Source organism: Bufo bufo, chromosome 1, assembly GCF_905171765.1.
Source record: "Bufo bufo chromosome 1, aBufBuf1.1, whole genome shotgun sequence".
In the NCBI taxonomy this organism is placed as follows: Eukaryota; Metazoa; Chordata; class Amphibia; order Anura; family Bufonidae; genus Bufo; species Bufo bufo.
Window position 1 is genome coordinate 133,446,427 of NC_053389.1, and position 20,129 is coordinate 133,466,555.

A 20,129-nucleotide genomic window follows, 5' to 3' on the forward strand; every position below is an offset into this window, starting at 1 on the left:
CCCTAGTCCCAAAGATGCTGGGAGTAGTGGGATGGAGTTTTAGCCATGGGCAGAGGTGTGGAAAAACAGGTTCTCAGATTCTTGATGTCTGGTTAGAAGGTCCCCTCACAAACGGTGCCAAAGCGTCTGATTGCTTTGGGTCTGAACAAAAGGGGACTAGATGCTAATCAGCTGTTATCCTACAGGCTATAACAACTCTGTAGACAACAGCTGGAATTGCATATATGCATATATATATCCACAGATGCTTGGGGGCTCATACTGTCAAGTGAGGCCGGACTAAAAGCGGAGCTAAAGGGAGGCCAGCATGACGCTGGTTTGGTTGGCGAGGAGTCAGGCGGTGGAAGGGTTAATTTAGGTTTGCAGCCGGGAGATGGAGGGGTTGCCGGGGTAACGAAAGGGGGTGTGGTGAGGGGTATATATAATAGGGGGGAAGAGGGGTTCGGGGTGCCATTTTGTTTGGGCGGTTAGCCAACTAAACGTACCTGACTCCTCATCATGTCGGTGGATGAAATGCTGGCGCAGATCAGGATGGAGGCGGAGGCACGGGGACCCGACTGGTTGAGGGAGCAGTTAGGAGGCCTGCTTCAGGGACCCCCAGTGGCGGCGGTGATTCCTGAGGACGGGGCTAGACGGCCGCGGCGGGCCCGACCGCCGGCGCGCTTAAGCCCGGATGAAACCCCACGGGTCAGACGCCGATTGCGGAGCCCCTCCGGGGACCCTTCACGGCGGGGAGCGGCGCAGCAGGCTTCAGTCAGGCGCCCCCGCCGTGGGAGGAATCCAGTGCAGCGGCGGGCCCATGAGCAGAGCGGGGATGTAACCCCCCCCCCCCCCCCCGCTCTCTGCAGCAGCGTCGGCCGGATCGGGACCAGGATCTGCGGTTTCCCCCTGTGGGGCCGCTCAGCGTGGGAGAGGGTCCGCTGTCGTACGGGCTGTGCAGGAGGCTCCCCAGGATTTGCACAGGCCCCATTCGTCATGTGAGTTCGGAGATGGCCACGCCCCCCATTTGACTGTTGCTATGCCAGGCAGAAGCTGGAGGGATGCTGAGGGAGAAGTAACAGTTCGGCCTGAAGACAGATGCAGCGCGGCAAGTACATCTGCGGAACGTCCTGTCGTTGAAATGGAGCGTCTGGATGCCGGATTAGCGGCGGCGGGATTCACAGCACCCGCGCGCCCTGGTGAGATATCATGGGGTCCCTTTTTGTCTTTACTGGGCTGTCCGGGGGGCGTCGGGGGTGCAGGACGGCCAGAGGAGGTGGGTAGGAGCCTGGGTAAGATCTTAGGTGGATTAGCTGGGTGGTTGTCGGGGGTCGGGGCGGGAGGAGCATCGCCGCTGCCGGCTTGGGGTGTGGGGCCTGGGGCCGGGGGGACGGACACGGGGGCGAGTTCGGTGTCAGTGGGGTCGGCGTCAGTGCAAACTCAGGCGGGGGGTGAGGAGGATAGGCCGAGAGTGGATGATGGTGCACGGGGTGAGGTGTACGTGTGTTTTGAGGGTCCTTTAGGGGCGCACTTAAAACAGGAGGTTAGGGAACGGATCTGGAGGGGGGAGTATGTGGAAATATTTTCCCTGCTCCCGTTGGAGAGGTTTCAGCTGGATAAGGTAAGGAAGGATGAGGGTAAAAAAGAGGAGGATGAGAAGCGGCGCTACCGCTTGATTCCGCGTACGTTTGCTAACTGGTTGCAGGCGTTCGCAATTTTGGCTAGCGTCATTGGTGAGAAGGCGCCGGAATGTTGTTCGGCGCTTTTTTGTTATATGGACGCGATAGGGGAGGCATACCGGGTTTATGGGGGTACGGGTTGGCTCCGATATGACGAGCAATTCCGTCAGAGGAAGGCGGTCCGGCCTAACATACGGTGGGACCACAAGGATATTGGGCTGTGGTTAAGGGTGACAGCCCCGGTACGGTCTGGGCAGCCCTTTCGGGGGGAGTCGGGGGGGTCAGGTCAAGGGAATTTCGCGGCGGCTTCAGCAAGAGGGTTGTGTTTCTTGTTTAATGACGGAAACTGTAAATTTGGTGCAAAGTGTAAGTTCAAGCACGAGTGTACCAATTGTGGAGGGTCTCATGGAGCGAATCGATGCTTTAGGGGAGGTCGACAGAGAGGGGGGGACAATGTTGGAAAAGGGTCTGACGCCGGTGCAAGTGGAAAGGATGGCACGGTTTCTAAATAGGTACCCGCGGCGAGAGGCGGCGATGTTGCTGGCTGAAGGTTTTCGAGTGGGTTTTGTTATTCCGTCAGTTTCAGGGCAGGGGTATGGGGTGCCTAAGAATTTGAGGTCAGCTTTAGAGCATCGGGAGGTAGTTTCTGATAAATTGGCCAAGGAAGTGATGTTGGGTAGAATGGCGGGGCCGTTTCCCGTTCCGCCGTTGGCAAACCTGAGGGTGTCACCGTTAGGGGTGGTTCCCAAGAAAGAGCCGAATAAGTTTCGGCTTATCCATCACCTTTCTTTTCCAAAGGGGGCGTCGGTCAATGACGGGATAGATCCTGAATTATGTTCGGTGATTTATACGTCATTTGATGCGGCTGTGGATTGGGTACGGAAGTTGGGCCCGGGAACGTTGCTGGCAAAAATCGATATTGAGGCGGCGTTCCGTTTGTTACCGGTGCATCCGGAGAGCATGCACCTGTTGGGCTGTTGTTGGGAGGGGAGTTATTTTGTGGATAGGTGTTTGCCGATGGGGTGCTCCTTGTCGTGCGCCTATTTTGAGGCATTTAGTTCGTTTCTTGAATGGGTGATAGTTGAGGTGTCCGGTTGCTCTTCAATTATTCATTATTTAGACGATTTTTTGTGTCTAGGCCCGGCAGGTTCGGGGGTGTGTTCGTTGCTGTTGCACACGGTGCAGGCAGTTTTTGGTGAGTTCGGGGTTCCGTTGGCGGAGGGGAAGACAGAGGGGCCAGGTACTGAGTTGTGTTTTTTGGGGATTGTTATTGACACGGTGAGAATGGAATGCAGGTTGCCGGAAGATAAGTTGGTGAATTTGAGATTGGTAGTCAGTAGGGCAAAACGGGTGGCAAAAATTAGGTTGAGGGATTTACAGTCTTTGTTGGGAAAACTTAACTTTGCATGCAGGATTATGCCAATGGGGAGGATTTTTTGCAGGCGTTTGGCTCTCGCGACTGCAGGGGTTAAGTCTCCTCATCATTTTATTCGGCTGGGTAAGGAGTTACGGGGTGATCTGGAGGTGTGGGCACAGTTTTTGGAGTTGTATAACGGGAAGACGTTGGTGATGGGGGGGGTTGTGAGTAATGTTGATTTTGAGCTGTTTTCGGATGCGGCTGGGGGGGTTGGTTTTGGGGCGTATTGTCAGGGCCAATGGTGTGCGGAAAAGTGGCCGGTTTCTTGGGTTGCTAAGGGTTGGGTCAGGAATTTGGCGTTGCTTGAACTGTTTCCAATTGTAGTGGCGGTGGTGCTGTGGGGGAAAAAATTTGCGAACAAAAAAGTACGGTTCCATTGTGACAATATGGGAGTGGTGCAAGCAATTAATAGTCTTTCCGCGTCATCTCCGACGGTTGTGAAGCTGTTGCAGTTTTTAGTGCTTCAATGTTTGTCCATCAATGCTTGGATTGTGGCGGTCCATGTTCCGGGAGTTTCTAACTGTATTGCGGATGCCCTTTCTCGTTTTCAGTTGGATCGGTTTCATCAGCTGGTTCCAGAGGCGGATGCCGAGGGGTTGGATTGTCCAGCATGTCTGTGGGAAATCTTGGAGGAACGGTAATGGGGCTGGTTCGGGCTTCCTTGTGTCCTGGCACCTGGGCTGCGTATGGTAAGGCATGGGAGGATTGGGAGAGTTGGTGCGTGCAGTTAGGTTTACAGGAAGGGGACTGGGAGATGGGGTTATTGTTATTTTTGGGTCACATTAGGGAGGAAGGTTGGTCTGTTGCACGGTTGAATAGGTGTGTGGCAGGGTTGGCTTTTGGGTTTCGGTTGAGGGGTTATTCGGATTTTACTAAGACATTTTTAGTGAGACAACTATTGAAGGGGTGGAGGAAGGAAAAACGGGTGGAGGATGCTAGAAGACCAGTGTCTTTTCAGTTGTTGATTGATATGGGGGCTCAGTTGGAGGCAGTTTGCAGGTCTAGATGGGAGGTTTGCTTATTTAAAGCGGCTTTTTCTTTAGCTTTTTTTGGGGCATTTCGGTTAGGGGAATTGGTAAGCAGTAGTGTATCGAGGGCAGGGGGTTTGCGGTTGGAGGATGTGGATTTGTATGTGGATCGGGTGGAAATACGTATACGGAAGTCGAAAACGGACTGTGAGGGCAGAGGAAGGCGGTTGTCTCTGTTTGAGGTTCCAGGTTGTCCGCTTTGTCCGATCAGGTGTTTGCGGGAGTACGCTGGGGGGAGGGGCATAGGTATTGAGCCTTTTCTGAGACACGAAGACGGGTCATTCCTGTCTCGTTTTCAATTCTTGGCAATTTTTAAGCGGTGCTTGAAATTGTTGGGGATGGATGCGGTAGGTTATACAGGGCACTCTTTCAGGATCGGAGCTGCGTCAGAGGCGGCAAGATGGGGATTGAGTGAGGAGGTGATAAAGAAGATAGGGCGTTGGGAGTCTATCCGGTTTCGCTCGTATGTGAGGATTGGGAGATTGTGATGGGTGTGGGAGGTGTTTCTGTTGTTAATGCGGCTGTTTTCTGTTGTTGTTTCATTCTAGGTTCACAGGCGGCCTTGGTGTGGATACTTGGACACTCGTTCGTGTTTTGGGGGGCAATAAGAGCGGATGTCCGACAGAACGGGCGGCAATTGGGATTTGCACACGAGGTAGCGGTGTTGCGATGGCTCGGGATGAGAGGTATGCTTTGGGGGGGGGTTTTGAGGGAGGTGCATAGGTTTGTGCGCTTGGATCGCCCCCCAGACGTTTTGGTGTTACACGTTGGGGGGAATGATTTGGGTTCGCGGCCGTTCAGGGAATTGATCAGAGATATTAAATTTGATCTACTGAGGTTATGGGCTTTATTTCCAGGCATGATTACGGTTTGGTCCGATATTGTGCCTAGGCGGACGTGGAGGGGTGCACGGTCTGTGGATAGGTTAAACAAGGCCCGCATTAAGGTAAATAGGGTGGTCGGCAGGTTTATGGCTAGGAACGGGGCAGTTGCGGTGCGGCATGCGGAGCTGGAGGATGGTGTGGGCGAGTTTTGGAGGGCTGATGGTGTGCACCTTAATGCGGTGGGAATTGATTTATGGGCGTTAGGAATCCAGACTGGTATTGAGGTGGCTCTGAGGATGTGGCGGAGCGCGCATTCTTAAGGTGGTCAAGTTGCGCGCTGTTGGCGGTGGGAGGTCCTAGAAGTTGGTGGATATGGTGTTAGTGGAGAATGGGAGGGCCCCCACGGGTGGGGCTGGACTCTCATCGGTTATCAGGAATCAAGGATTAGGCGCCCATCACCTGGTGCCTCCGAGCTGGCGTTCATCGGCTGGGGGCAAGATGGAGTTGCCATTTGGTTTGGTAATTTATCTTATGTGGGCTTCTAGGACTTCCCTCGTCATTTACTTGGTACTGGAGTTAATGTTAAATTATTCATGTGCTGTTATGTCATGTAATAAAACGGCTGCTGTGGCCGAATTTAATCCGATTCTTGAGTCTGACTCTTATTTGGTAAACAGGGGGTTGGTAAGAGGGGTAAGGATAGGAAGACCCGAGCAATCTAACCAATACCCTAGTCAAGTGAGGCCGGACTAAAAGCGGAGCTAAAGGGAGGCCAGCATGACGCTGGTTTGGTTGGCGAGGAGTCAGGCGGTGGAAGGGTTAATTTAGGTTTGCAGCCGGGAGATGGAGGGGTTGCCGGGGTAACGAAAGGGGGTGTGGTGAGGGGTATATATAATAGGGGGGAAGAGGGGTTCGGGGTGCCATTTTGTTTGGGCGGTTAGCCAACTCCCACCCACCCGCCCTTATTTGCAGGGTATCGGGGGGACAGTATTTTAAAGTAATAAAAAAAAAAAAAAAAAAGCATGGGGATAGTGATCGAGGGTGGAGGAATGGTGGCATGGAGATGGTCTGGTATTGTCGCGGCAGTCGTGGCGGTGGGAGGTCCTAGAAGTTGGTGGATATGGTGTTAGTGGAGAATGGGAGGGCCCCCACGGGTGGGGCTGGACTCTCATCGGTTATCAGGAATCAAGGATTAGGCGCCCATCACCTGGTGCCTCCGAGCTGGCGTTCATCGGCTGGGGGCAAGATGGAGTTGCCATTTGGTTTGGTAATTTATCTTATGTGGGCTTCTAGGACTTCCCTCGTCATTTACTTGGTACTGGAGTTAATGTTAAATTATTCATGTGCTGTTATGTCATGTAATAAAACGGCTGCTGTGGCCGAATTTAATCCGATTCTTGAGTCTGACTCTTATTTGGTAAACAGGGGGTTGGTAAGAGGGGTAAGGATAGGAAGACCCGAGCAATCTAACCAATACCCTAGTCATGCTGACATAAGTGTATATACATAGACACGTGTGCAAATACATACACACATATCTATATATACACACACCCTCGCATATATCTGGGGCATACAGGGGACATATATAAGAGGGCACATATATTTACTAATATAAGGGGGCACAGCTTCCAGGGACCACATATTTCCCACAGGGGCCACCATGAGCCCCTGGGGATCACCATGGGCAGACGTGCGCAGATGCTGGGCACATCTGCGCACATCACCCCATGATGCGGTGGTTAATGTATGCATATATATACCATACATGCCCGCACGTGTTTGCAGGCATGCATGGATATACATGCATACGTCTCAACCGCTCCTCAACAGTAGGCATAATGTTCTTTTCTTTGTATGCTTCAATTTTGTATCTGTGAACATAGAGCTGATGTGACTTGCCAAAAATCTCCAGTTTTGTCTCATCTATCCAAATTGTGGTGGGCTTGTCAATTAACATTTTGGCAAATTCCAGTCTCGCTGATTTGCTTTCAACAGTGGTTTCCTCCTCTGTCCTCATCCATTAAATCCACTTTGGCTAAGACATTAAGGGATGGTGTCATCTGACACTGATGTACCTTGACCTTGTAGTTCACCTCTAATCTCTATAGAAGTTGTTCTGGGCTCCTTGGTTACTATTTGTATTATCTGTCTCTTCAGTTTGTCATCAATTTTCCTCTTGCAGCCACGTTCAGGGAGGTTGGCTACAGTCCTGTATACCTTAAACTTTTGAATAATATGTGCAACTGTAGTAACAGGAACATGAAGCTGTTTCGAGACGGTCTTATAGCATTTACCTTTAACATGCTTGCATATAACTTTCTTTCTAATTTCCTGAGACAACTCTCTCCTTAGCTTTCTTTGATCCTTGTTCAGTGTGGTACACACCATGACACCAAACAGCACAGTGACTACTTTTCACCCTTTAAATAGGAGGACTGATTACAAGTTTGAAGACACCAGGCCAGTTTCATTAGTTTATTTTTTTAATTATTCTGTTGAACCACAATTCAAAAGTAATGTCTGATTTCCATTAGCTGATTTTCAGTACATTTTTATTTATTATTACTTTTGTCAGTATTGTTATTTCAGTGACCATTGTGTGTTTTTCGTTCTTTAACGGAAGGGAACCAACAATTTTGTCCACATGTCTATCTATCTATCTATCTATCTATCTATCTATCTATCTATCTATCTATCTATCTATCTATCTATCTATTATATGTGATGACCTCAGGTACATGTAACAAGCTGTGGCGGCCTCCATCCCTCACAGATACTTAGACAGAAGCCTCCATTTTGCAGATGGCTGGTATTTGTTTTGAAGCAAAGTTGAGTAGACCTTAGTGTCTTAAAGAATTCTAGGTTACTCCCAGAAGACAATGCCCCTTAAACCCACACTTGTCTTTGATTGAGGAGGGAAGGAGGCTGAGTATAGTGTGGGAAGCATCTGAAGGAAGAAGGATGAAAGAGGTGGTGGTGCTCATGTATGGAGGGGGTGTAAAGTGCTGGACTGACTGACAGGTCAGGAGGCCATGGGAGACAAAACTCCAAAAAGAGCCAACAAAAGAAATCACCTCCTAAAAATGCTTTTTAAGTGTAAATTTGTGGAACAAATAATAAATAGTTTACATTGAGGCAGAAGGAAGACAACGGCTGCCTTTGAGACAACTTTTACATGTGTTTATGTTAATCTACTTCTCATTAATATCCGGATACAACACATATGATGTCACAGCCAAAGAATTATCTCTACACATGATACTCTGCAGACCGAGCAGCACAATACAATTTGTAGATTAACCCTTTACAGGGATTTTTTCCCCATCTTCCTAACTATGGGACCCCTACCAAACATGGGAACAGGGATCAACAAGCTTGCTTGGTATCTATCTATCTATCTATCTATCTATCTATCTATCTATCTATCTATCTATCTATCTATCCATATATCTATCTATCTATCTATCTATCTATCTATCTATCTATCTGTCCGTCCGTCCGTCCATCTATCTATCTGTCTGTCTATCTATCATCTATCTATCTATCTATCTATCTATCTATCTATCTATCTATCTATCTATCTATCTATCTCTATTGATCTATCTCATATCTGTTTATGTCATACAGCCCCCAAACCACTCAGTAGTTATGCCACCTTAGTGCCCCCTTCACAGTAGCATGCCCTTTTAGTGCCCTTACACAGTAGAATACCCCATTAATGCCCACTTCACAGTCGTTATGCCCCCTTCAAAGTAGTTATACCACTTTAGTACCCCCACACAGAAGATTGCCTTGTTAGTGCCCCACACAGTAGAATGCCCCATTATTTCCTCCACAGTCTAGTCTATCTTAATCTGGTATCAATATCTATCTATCTATCTATCTATCTATCTATCTATCTATCTATCTATCTATCTATCTCATATCTATCTATCTATATCTATCTATCTATCTATCTATCTATCTATCTATCTATCTATCTATCTATCTATCTATCTATCTATCTATCCATCACTCCATCTATATCTATCTGTTTGATATATCCTTTCACCATAGAGCATCCGTTCTTTTGCCTATAATCTAATAGCAGGAAGTTTACCCAACATAGAGAAAAGTCATATGATTTTTATGAGACCATTGGTGGGAGAGGAAGTGGCATCTCACTGCTTCTGTTTGCCATCAGACTGTCATAGTGGCTACATGTAGCTACCTCTAGGGGGAGCTCATGGCATACAGAGTTATATGGCTCCTTTTGAGGTTAATTCTAGCTATTAACAGTTAGCTCCCTCTAGTGGGGATTGCCTTTAGCCAAATATATATCATTTATCAAGTCAATCTCCTGAACAGATTTAATTCTTTGGACCCCAAAGTTAAACTTTGAAGATTAATTTTAAAAGGGTTGTCTATTTTTCACCAAATGCTTACAATGAAATACAATATTCATAAGACTAATACTCACCTTATGAATTACCCTCCACTCCTGTGCTGACACTCCCCAGGTCCTCTGCGGGTCTCTACACACTGCACACTGTGACATGTGAGCTAATCACTTGTTGAAGCGGTGGGCTCAGTGGTGTCTGCTGCAGCCAGTGATTGCCTCAGTGGTTTCTGCTGCAGCCAGTGATTGCCTCTAGCGATTACATGTAGCAGGTGTTTACTCAGCATGTCAATGTAATGTAAACTTTGGTAAAAATTTCAAGGGGCTGCACAACCCATTTGATAAGGATAGTTTAGTATGGTGCCATTTTTGAGTTTTTGTTCTGCTTATGTAATCCTCCACTGCAGCTCTTGTTTTCTCTTCATGAAACAGGAAGATTTGGATGAACTTGGCTTTATTTTCTGGACTATAAGGCTGGTTTCACACGGGCGTTGCGGGAAAAGGTGCGGGTGCGTTGCGGGAACATGAGCGATTTTTCTGCGCGAGTGCAAAACATTGTAATGCGTTTTTCACTCGCGTGAGAAAAATTGCGCATGTTTGGTACCCAAACCCGAACTTCTTCACAGAAGTTCGGGCTTGGGATCGGTGTTCTGTAGATTGTATTTTTTTCCCTTATAACATGGTTATAAGGGAAAATAATAGCATTCTGAATACAGTATAGTACAATAGCGCTGGAGGGGTTAAAAAAAAATAAAAAATTATTTAACCCACCTTAATCCACTTGCTCGCGCAGCCGGCTTCTCTTCTGTCTCCTTCTTAGCTGTGTGCAGGAACAGGACCTGTGGTGACGTCACTCCGGTCATCACATGGTCCGTCACATGATCTTTTACCATGGTGATGGATCATGTGATAACCGGAGTGACGTCACCACAGGTCCTGTTCCTGCACACAGCAAAGAAGAAGACAGAAGAGAAGTCGGGCTGCACGATCAAGTGGATTAAGGTGAGTTTAATATATATATTTTTTTAACCCCTCCAGCGCTATTTTACTTTGCATTCTGTATTCAGAATGCTATTATTTTCCCTTATAACCATGTTATAAGGGAAAATAATAATGATCGGGTCCCCATCCCGATCGTCTCCTAGCAACCGTGCATGAAAATCGCACCGCATCCGCACTTGCTTGCGGATGCTTGTGATTTTCACGCAGCCCCATTCATTTCTATGGGGCCAGCGTTGCGTGAAAAACGCAGAATATAGAACATGCTGCAATTTTCACGCAACGCACAAGTGATACGTGAAAATCACTGCTCATGTGCACAGCCCCATAGAAATGAATGGGTCAGGATTCAGTGCGGGTCCAATGCGTTCAACTCACGCATCGCATCCGCGCGGAATACTCGCCCGTGTGAAAGAGGCCTTAGTCTTCACTGGTCTAAAGCCATTGTTTTACCATAATAGGTTCAAAGATGATCACTCTGACTGCTAAATTCAGGTTGGACTGGAGACATTGGGGGCCATTTACAAAGCTCACCATGTCACTTTTTGCCATAACTTTTTAAAGTTTTTTAAGCAGTTTCTAACTTTTTTGCACCATCCTTGCCATTTGGGAGTGGTGGGAGCATGTTGGGGGCCAGGTCAGCATATTTACTTACATTTATGCCAGTTTTAAGTATAAAAGTAGTCGAAAAACTACTCCACTCAGGGAATGAAGTCGTTTTTCACAACAGTCGCACACGGCAGGAGGGTGCGCCTATATTATGACATGCCAACACCTTGTCTTAAATTAAGCGCATCCTCTGCCAGCGCAAAGGGTAAACAAAAACCAGTCTTTGTAAATGACCCCCATTATCTTCATGTCGGGCGGCTGCCTTGAATAATAGCTTATATTTGCACATTATAAATCTCCTGTAATGGAAACTCAAGCCCTTCGTGTAGGTCCCATCGAAGGCCCATAACGGCATCAGAATGGTGTCCTAATCCCTGATCGTTCCTCTCAAAGGGGTTACATTTTTCGCTTGATGCTTTTAAAAGTTCTGAGGAGGTTATCCCAAGTACAATAGGCAGATCTGTCTTATGGCCGATGTCACTTGTGGCCAGGGATAATGGCAGAATAATGGAATGATCTAACGTTCAGATGAAAACTATTCTCAATGCAGCTGTGGCAAAACCAGCCGCCAAGCGAAAGGCTTCTGGAGAGAACAATGTGCTGGGGATTTGTGGTGTGAACAAGGCTTGAAGCGTGGAAATCGGCCAGACCGCCTCCTTCTCCACGCTCCCCTAAGAGATTCGACACACTCTCCTACAATAGGGGCAGCAGCTCCTGGGAACAGGTCCCTCACAGAATAAATCAGGACTCCCAACAGTCACAGCTGCAGGAGAAGTTTCTACAGGGAAGTTTGTGTCTGTCTTAATGCATCAAAATGCATCTATATGTAACATATATCCAATAATCCGCCATTCTTGGGACCGCTGAGGTGCAAGATTGTCAGACACATTTACATCCACATACTGTAGATATACATACCTGTATATAATAATGGACACATATGGACGCAAATATATAAACACATAAAAATAAATGTGTGTGTATATGCTTGTAGTACATACATACACACTGACATATACATTCACACATAAGTACATGTACACAGGGGTGCACCTAGCGTTTCTGCTGCCTGAGGCGAAAACTGAGATGGCGCCCCTCCCTCCTGAATGCCAATTTTGTTAACCTAATTCCTTACCTTCAGCCCATGGGCCATCAGCTGCCCCTCTCTTGCCCGTACCTGGTGCTGCCTGAGGCGATCGCCTCATTGGTGGTGCACCCCGGCATGTACATATAAATGCATACAAACTGACACATTCAAATTAAAGGGGTTTTCAAGGTTCAGGATATTGATGGCCTTAAATATCAGGTTGGGGGTTCAGCCGATGATTGGAAGGTGTCGCAGTGCGTGACGTAGCGTAGCGGTGGTGCAGGATATTACAGCTTCTACCCATTCAAGTAAATGGAACCAAACTGCAACATCCTGCGCCGCCGCTACTACGTAGATGGTGTGCGGGTGGATAGATCCAAACGGATTGGTGGGGTGCCATCAATATTCTGAACCCGGAAAATCCTTTAAATACACACAAATACATACATGCACACACAGGGTCAGGTTTACATGTTGTATATGCACAAATACAAGTATAAAGACACACACACACAAATACTGTTTTTCCGTGCATACTACATAGACACAAATATACATACACAAAAATAGATACATATATACAGTACATACACACAAACATATACTGTACATACACACACATATAAAACTGTATAATATATTTTATGGCTGTGCACCGGTATGGGCTGATGCTTTTTCTATATGCATTTTCAACCCTCTCAATGTTGTATAAAAGTCCACCAGCGTGTATATAAATGTAGTATATAGAGATGTATGCTGGGTCACTGTATTCTGCCCTCATACACTGACATAAAGTCACTCAGCTATCCACCAGCGTGTATATAAATGTAGTATATAGAGATGTATGCTGGGTCGCTGTATTCTGCCCTCATACACTGACATAAAGTCACTCAGCTATCCACCAGCGTGTATATAAATGTAGTATATAGAGATGTATGCTGGGTCACTGTATTCTGCCCTCATACACTGACATAAAGTCACTCAGCTATCCACCAGCGTGTATATAAATGTAGTATATAGAGATGTATGCTGGGTCGCTGTATTCTGCCCTCATACACTGACATAAAGTCACTCAGCTATCCACCAGCGTGTATATAAATGTAGTATATAGAGATGTATGCTGGGTCACTGTATTCTGCCCTCATACACTGACATTAAATCACTCAGCTATCCACCAGCGTGTATATAAATGTAGTATATAGAGATGTATGCTGGGTCACTGTATTCTGCCCTCATACACTGACATTAAATCACTCAGCTATCCACCAGCGTGTATATAAATGTAGTATATAGAGATGTATGCTGGGTCACTGTATTCTGCCCTCATACACTGACATTAAATCACTCAGCTATCCACCAGCATGTATATAAATGTAGTATATAGAGATGTATGCTGGGTCGCTGTATTCTGCCCTCATACACTGACATAAAGTCACTCAGCTATCCACCAGCGTGTATATAAATGTAGTATATAGAGATGTATGCTGGGTCACTGTATTCTGCCCTCATACACTGACATAAAGTCACTCAGCTATCCACCAGCATGTATATAAATGTAGTATATAGAGATGTATGCTGGGTCACTGTATTCTGCCCTCATACACTGACATAAAGTCACTCAGCTATCCACCAGCGTGTATATAAATGTAGTATATAGAGATGTATGCTGGGTCGCTGTATTCTGCCCTCATACACTGACATAAAGTCACTCAGCTATCCACCAGCGTGTATATAAATGTAGTATATAGAGATGTATGCTGGGTCACTGTATTCTGCCCTCATACACTGACATAAAGTCACTCAGCTATCCACCAGCGTGTATATAAATGTAGTATATAGAGATGTATGCTGGGTCACTGTATTCTGCCCTCATACACTGACATAAAGTCACTCAGCTATCCACCAGCGTGTATATAAATGTAGTATATAGAGATGTATGCTGGGTCGCTGTATTCTGCCCTCATACACTGACATTAAATCACTCAGCTATCCATCAGCGTATATATAAATGTAGTATATAGAGATGTATGCTGGGTCACTGTATTCTGCCCTCATACACTGACATAAAGTCACTCAGCTATCCACCAGCGTGTATATAAATGTAGTATATAGAGATGTATGCTGGGTCGCTGTATTCTGCCCTCATACACTGACATTAAATCACTCAGCTATCCATCAGCGTGAATATAAATGTAGTATATAGAGATGTATGCTGGGTCACTGTATTCTGCCCTCATACACTGACATAAAGTCACTCAGCTATCCACCAGCGTGTATATAAATGTAGTATATAGAGATGTATGCTGGGTCACTGTATTCTGCCCTCATACACTGACATAAAGTCACTCAGCTATCCACCAGCGTGTATATAAATGTAGTATATAGAGATGTATGCTGGGTCACTGTATTCTGCCCTCATACACTGACATAAAGTCACTCAGCTATCCATCAGCGTATATATAAATGTAGTATATAGAGATGTATGCTGGGTCACTGTATTCTGCCCTCATACACTGACATAAAGTCACTCAGCTATCCACCAGCGTGTATATAAATGTAGTATATAGAGATGTATGCTGGGTCACTGTATTCTGCCCTCATACACTGACATAAAGTCACTCAGCTATCCACCAGCGTGTATATAAATGTAGTATATAGAGATGTATGCTGGGTCACTGTCTTCTGCCCTCATACACTGACATAAAGTCACTCAGCTATCCACCAGCGTGTATATAAATGTAGTATATAGAGATGTATGCTGGGTCACTGTATTCTGCCCTCATACACTGACATAAAGTCACTCAGCTATCCACCAGCGTGTATATAAATGTAGTATATAGAGATGTATGCTGGGTCACTGTATTCTGCCCTCATACACTGACATAAAGTCACTCAGCTATCCATCAGCGTATATATAAATGTAGTATATAGAGATGTATGCTGGGTCACTGTATTCTGCCCTCATACACTGACATAAAGTCACTCAGCTATCCACCAGCGTGTATATAAATGTAGTATATAGAGATGTATGCTGGGTCACTGTATTCTGCCCTCATACACTGACATAAAGTCACTCAGCTATCCACCAGCGTGTATATAAATGTAGTATATAGAGATGTATGCTGGGTCACTGTATTCTGCCCTCATACACTGACATTAAATCACTCAGCTATCCATCAGCGTATATATAAATGTAGTATATAGAGATGTATGCTGGGTCACTGTATTCTGCCCTCATACACTGACATAAAGTCACTCAGCTATCCACCAGCGTGTATATAAATGTAGTATATAGAGATGTATGCTGGGTCGCTGTATTCTGCCCTCATACACTGACATAAAGTCACTCAGCTATCCACCAGTCTCTGGGCATTTCCTACACTCCCATTGTTGTATACAGGACTCCCCGGTCTATATAAAGTGTATGTTGGGTCCCAGTATTCTGCCCTCATACACTGACATAAAGTCACTCCACCAGTGTCTGTACGTTTTCTGCACTGAGGCTCAGTCTGTATAATAGACCATGGCCGCTTAGTTGTGATGAAGCTATTCGGCAGTAATTATAGGCAGGAGGACAATGTACCATGAAGCTTCGGGCTAAAGATGGGTGGCTGCGGGAATTAGAGGCAGAAAATTGGGATTTTGTGAGTACTTGGATCATGGAGGGAAGAAAACATGAACCAAGAAAGGAGGGCTGAATGGCCGGGCTGGGGGAGTCTGCTGCCTCTTTCTTGAGCCCACCCAAACCATGACCAGGCACATTAGCTGCAATTTTACGGAGGATTTTAAGATAATCCACATTTCTTGAAATGTACATTTTAAGGTCATGGCCCAGATTAGAAAAAGTGCATTATTTCAACCCTAATAGAAACTTCTAAGCACCGCTGGGCAGGACTGTCTTATTAGGGGGCGGGAGCCCTAGGCCCACCATGAAAGGGTCACCATCAGAGAACCTAATGGCGATTATTTCCTCCTATAAAACACCTTTAAAACATTAGTAGATACAGGTCCCGAGTAGCTGTAGGTGGTGCAGGGATAGCAGTCACCATTATTATAAATGGCAGGTGGGAGGTTTGGCACAAATTGTGCATTGCGGTCACTGCCATGGAGCTTCAAGTTCCTCCTCTTTTCACCAAGCTTTCCTGAGCAGCAGTTTTGTAGTAATTTATGAGTTGTATAGGACTCTGGGAAAGTTGGGTGTCAACCCGGTTGTGTCATATATATATCTGTTTCTGGGAAAGCTGGATAGCCATAGATGTAGCTACAGATTCCTGGAGAGAACGGAACCACAGGGACAAAACGATACAGCTATTGCACCCAACCCTGTAGCATGAGGAGGTCCAAAGTGCCCCCTGGCCAATATGAGAAGACCTGTAAATGGCACATGATATTTAGGTGCCTTGTAACAGATACTGGAGCCCAGGACCTTCAAGGTGCCCACCCAGATTTCCCAGAATTGTGTTTGAAACAATTCAGGAGAGGTTAAGGACCCTCGGAGAGCTGGATGACAATCCTGCGGGAGTTCTGTTGATGGCCCTATAGATGGTCACCCAGCTTTCCCAGGCACTGATATAACTAACAAATAGCTGAATTGAAGTTTTAATAACTTGGCCAATAAAGACAAAGATGTGACACGTTAAATGGATCACCAAGCGTGTACTGGTGGGGTGGGCAGCACAGGGACTGGAATCCTCCATTCTAGTGATGGGTGGAGTCATAACGTTTAATGGCGGATAAAATGCATTGGTCCATTTCACCCAGAATCACTAGAGTGACCATTTTTCTCGATCTTGGTGCAGACATTTTAGATCCATTTAAAAGTCTAAGGCGGTCATTTGTTATCTGATTTACACCAGTTGTTGGCTTATTTATTTGCAACCCAAGACCAGCGTTTATTTGGCTGGCCTTAATAAATGTCCCCTAAGTGGCTATACAAGATGATTGGATTTTATGTTAGTCTTTCTGCAGCATACGGGTAGGTTACCCGACACTGCTAGTTTGTACTGTGTATTTCCCTTTAAGCCAGTTAGGCCTGGTGCAGGCAATCCTTGTTACAGCCAGCAGAGGGAGCTCCCAGTTCAGTATAAATAGGCTAGGGCCTAGCCTAGGAAGGCAGTTCAGAAGTTTCTAGAACCTGAGGAAGCTGAGAGAGAGACAGAGGCAAGTCCAGAAAAGCAAGAGGTACTAAAGACAACAGAGGAGGTACTTGATAATTATAAAACCAAGGATATACGCCAGAGCTAGGGCATCGGGCCTTGGAGAAGATTTTCTATGTTCCAGGATCAGTCAGGAATAGAGTGCAAGCCGCCTGTACTGCAAGTCCTGTGTTTAACACTCTGAAGTCACCTTGCTATATATATTGCCTGCATCAAATGTACTGCAACCAACTGTCTACAAAGGAACTGCGCTTCCATCTATGTCCATGTATGATGACTACTAAAGTTTGAGTTCTGTTTTAACATCACGTGGTTCCTCAGTTATTCCTGCTATCAGCAAACGGCGTGCCACCGTTTAATTGGCACTGGCGTCACGAACATTACTGATCATTACCTGCCCTTGCAGAGAGTCAGCTGTCTCAGGTTAGTGTCACGATTGCACTACAATACCCAGGAACATTTTTAAACCTAACTTGAGTACGCTGCACCTCTCTTTTGGCGTCACGAACATTACTTTTCATCACCTGCCCTTGCAGAGAGTCAGCTGTCTCAGGTTAGTGTCACTATTGCACTACAACACCCAGGAACATTTCTACACCTAACTTGAGTACGCTGCACCTCTCTTTTGGCGTCACGAACAGGATACGCACGCTTTCTAGTGCAAGAAGCGTGAACTTTGTGCCTTATACAGTTGCCCTGTGACCAAAGTGACAAATTGCCTGTTTTATTAAAGTGGACTTTGTGGACCGAAAAACACACTAAAAGTGTCCCTAAAACCTCCAAAACGCACTGTGCAGTGTTGCGCTATCAAGAGGAAGGAAATCGCCACACCGGAGTGTGGTTTTATGGACTTTTCAACAACCCTGCTTGCTGTCAGGGAATGGTGACCAAGATGGCCACCGGCCGCCTGGAGTAAAGTTTCCCGCGCTGCTGAGGACCTTCGTGGGCGGATCCCTGCAAAGACACAGAGAATCCCGCCCCTCGTCATCATCGCACCGCCGCGGCCCTGTTTCTGCTACGTCACCGCGTACTCAGGACGTCCGGAATCTCTCGAGACTTGGCCTGCGCAAGCCCGGCGATACCGGTAAGAACTTGTAACCGGAGGGAAGGGGATTGTTCCGGCCCCTTTAGTCACCAGCGGCCACATCGCAATAAGCTAACATGTCAGAACCGGGAGTTCCCGAGCAGCCGGCCCCGGGAGAGCTTGCGGCTCATAATCATTCTATAGCCCCCAGCATGATGCCCTTTACCATGCCTTACTATTTCGGGGCCCCATGGTTTCCCCGCTATAAAGGAGAGACCCATACCCTAAGAGACTTTAAAGAAAAGTTGCTGGCATTATTCAAACTGTACCCCATAAATGCCGATCAGCAAATGGAAATCCTGCTAGCGCAACTGGAGGGAGCTGCCCGCAGGGAGGTATTATCCTGGCCTGCTACTGAGCGGAGTACTCTAGAACAGATATTCACCCGCCTCAGGGCCACTTTTGAAACCAGGACGGCCTCAGAGATAAAGATGCACTTCTTTGGCAAGAAACAGAAGCCCGGTGAGTCCCTCCGTGACTATGCCCTATCACTTCAGGAGGCTTTAGGGGCTGTAATCCAGATAGATCCCAAAGAGGCTGATAATCAGGACCAGACCCTAAGGGAACAATTTATCACCGGTGTGTCTAGTGAGCAAATAAGGACCCAATTAAAGATGCTGTCCGCCCAGCACCCTAACAGTGCCTTTCTGGACTTTAAAGAACTGGCTATAAAAATTCTGGGGTCAGCAGTATCTACGGAGTTGAGCACCCCACCTGAGTCATCAGCCTGCAGGCCAAAACCGCTTATCACTAACCAAGCTCAGGCCGGCCAAGCTGTTCAAGCTTCAGCTACCGATACTATCGCCATGCTGACAGAGCAAGTAAATCACCTCACTAAAAGTCTAGAGAGAGTGTGCAGAAAAATAGAGGAATGGGAAAAACCCATAATGTCAGAAGAAGAGTTCCTGTCACCTCCTAGGCCGTTCCCACCTCCATACCAAGAGACTCACCCCAGGGATCCTGGGAGGCGTAATAGAGGTCGCAAGAGGCCCGTGTGTACATACTGCAAAAAGCTGGGACACACAGAATCCACGTGCTGGCAGTTAAACGGGCAACCCCTGAGGCTGAGGACCACCCCTCAGGAGGTAGAACACTAGGTCCAAAGGATCCAAATTGGATGCCACGGTATGTAGGATCCCATCCTAAAATCAACATAGAGATCAACGGGGTCTCCTTTGAAGCCCTATTAGACACTGGGTCTCAGGTCACTACTATTCAGCTGCCCGCCTTTGAAAGATTCTGGGACACCAACCAATTGACCCAGCCGCCTGAATCCTGGGTGGAGATTATCGCCAGCAATGGCAAACCAGTAAAGATTCATGGATACTGGGAACCCACCCTGCAGGTGGGAGAAGTAACCTTACCGCAACAGGGGGTGATAGTAGTACAGGCCGGCGACAGAGGAGGACATCCTGTCATTCTAGGCACCAATGTCTTCAAAAACTGTTATTCAGAAATACTTGCCGTATTACACCAGACTTTGCCCACTGCTTCCTCTGCATCCAAGAGGGTGATTCAAAAGACTATTACTGTGTTAAGTGCCCAGCAGAGGTTTGCTAATGGGAAAGGAGAAATTTGTACTGCCAGGATTAGTGATATTAAGCCTGTGACTTTGCCTCCTAATTCTCAAACTCTTTTATGGTGTCGTGCTGTCCTGGGAGTCCAAGGCCGAGATTATCCAGCCCTGGTGGAACCAATCCAGTTGGAGGATTACCCTTATGTGAGAGCTGCCAAGTGCCTGGTGAACGTCTCCCAAGGTAAAGTACCTGTCCGTCTGATTAACCTGAGTGATCATCCTGTTGCGCTTACTAAGCATTGCCGTGTTGCCCAGCTGTCCCAGGTGTCCTTCCAAGACATCATTCGTCTTCCAGTGACAGAAAAGCCGC

At 46.7% G+C, this 20,129-nt stretch overlaps 1 protein-coding gene across 2 annotated transcripts in view; it reads left to right on the forward strand.

Annotated features, from left to right (window-relative positions):
* RNF207 (ring finger protein 207) overlaps positions 1–20,129 on the forward strand; it is a 291,616-nt gene that overhangs the window by 252,604 nt on the left and 18,883 nt on the right. The window lies entirely within an intron of this gene.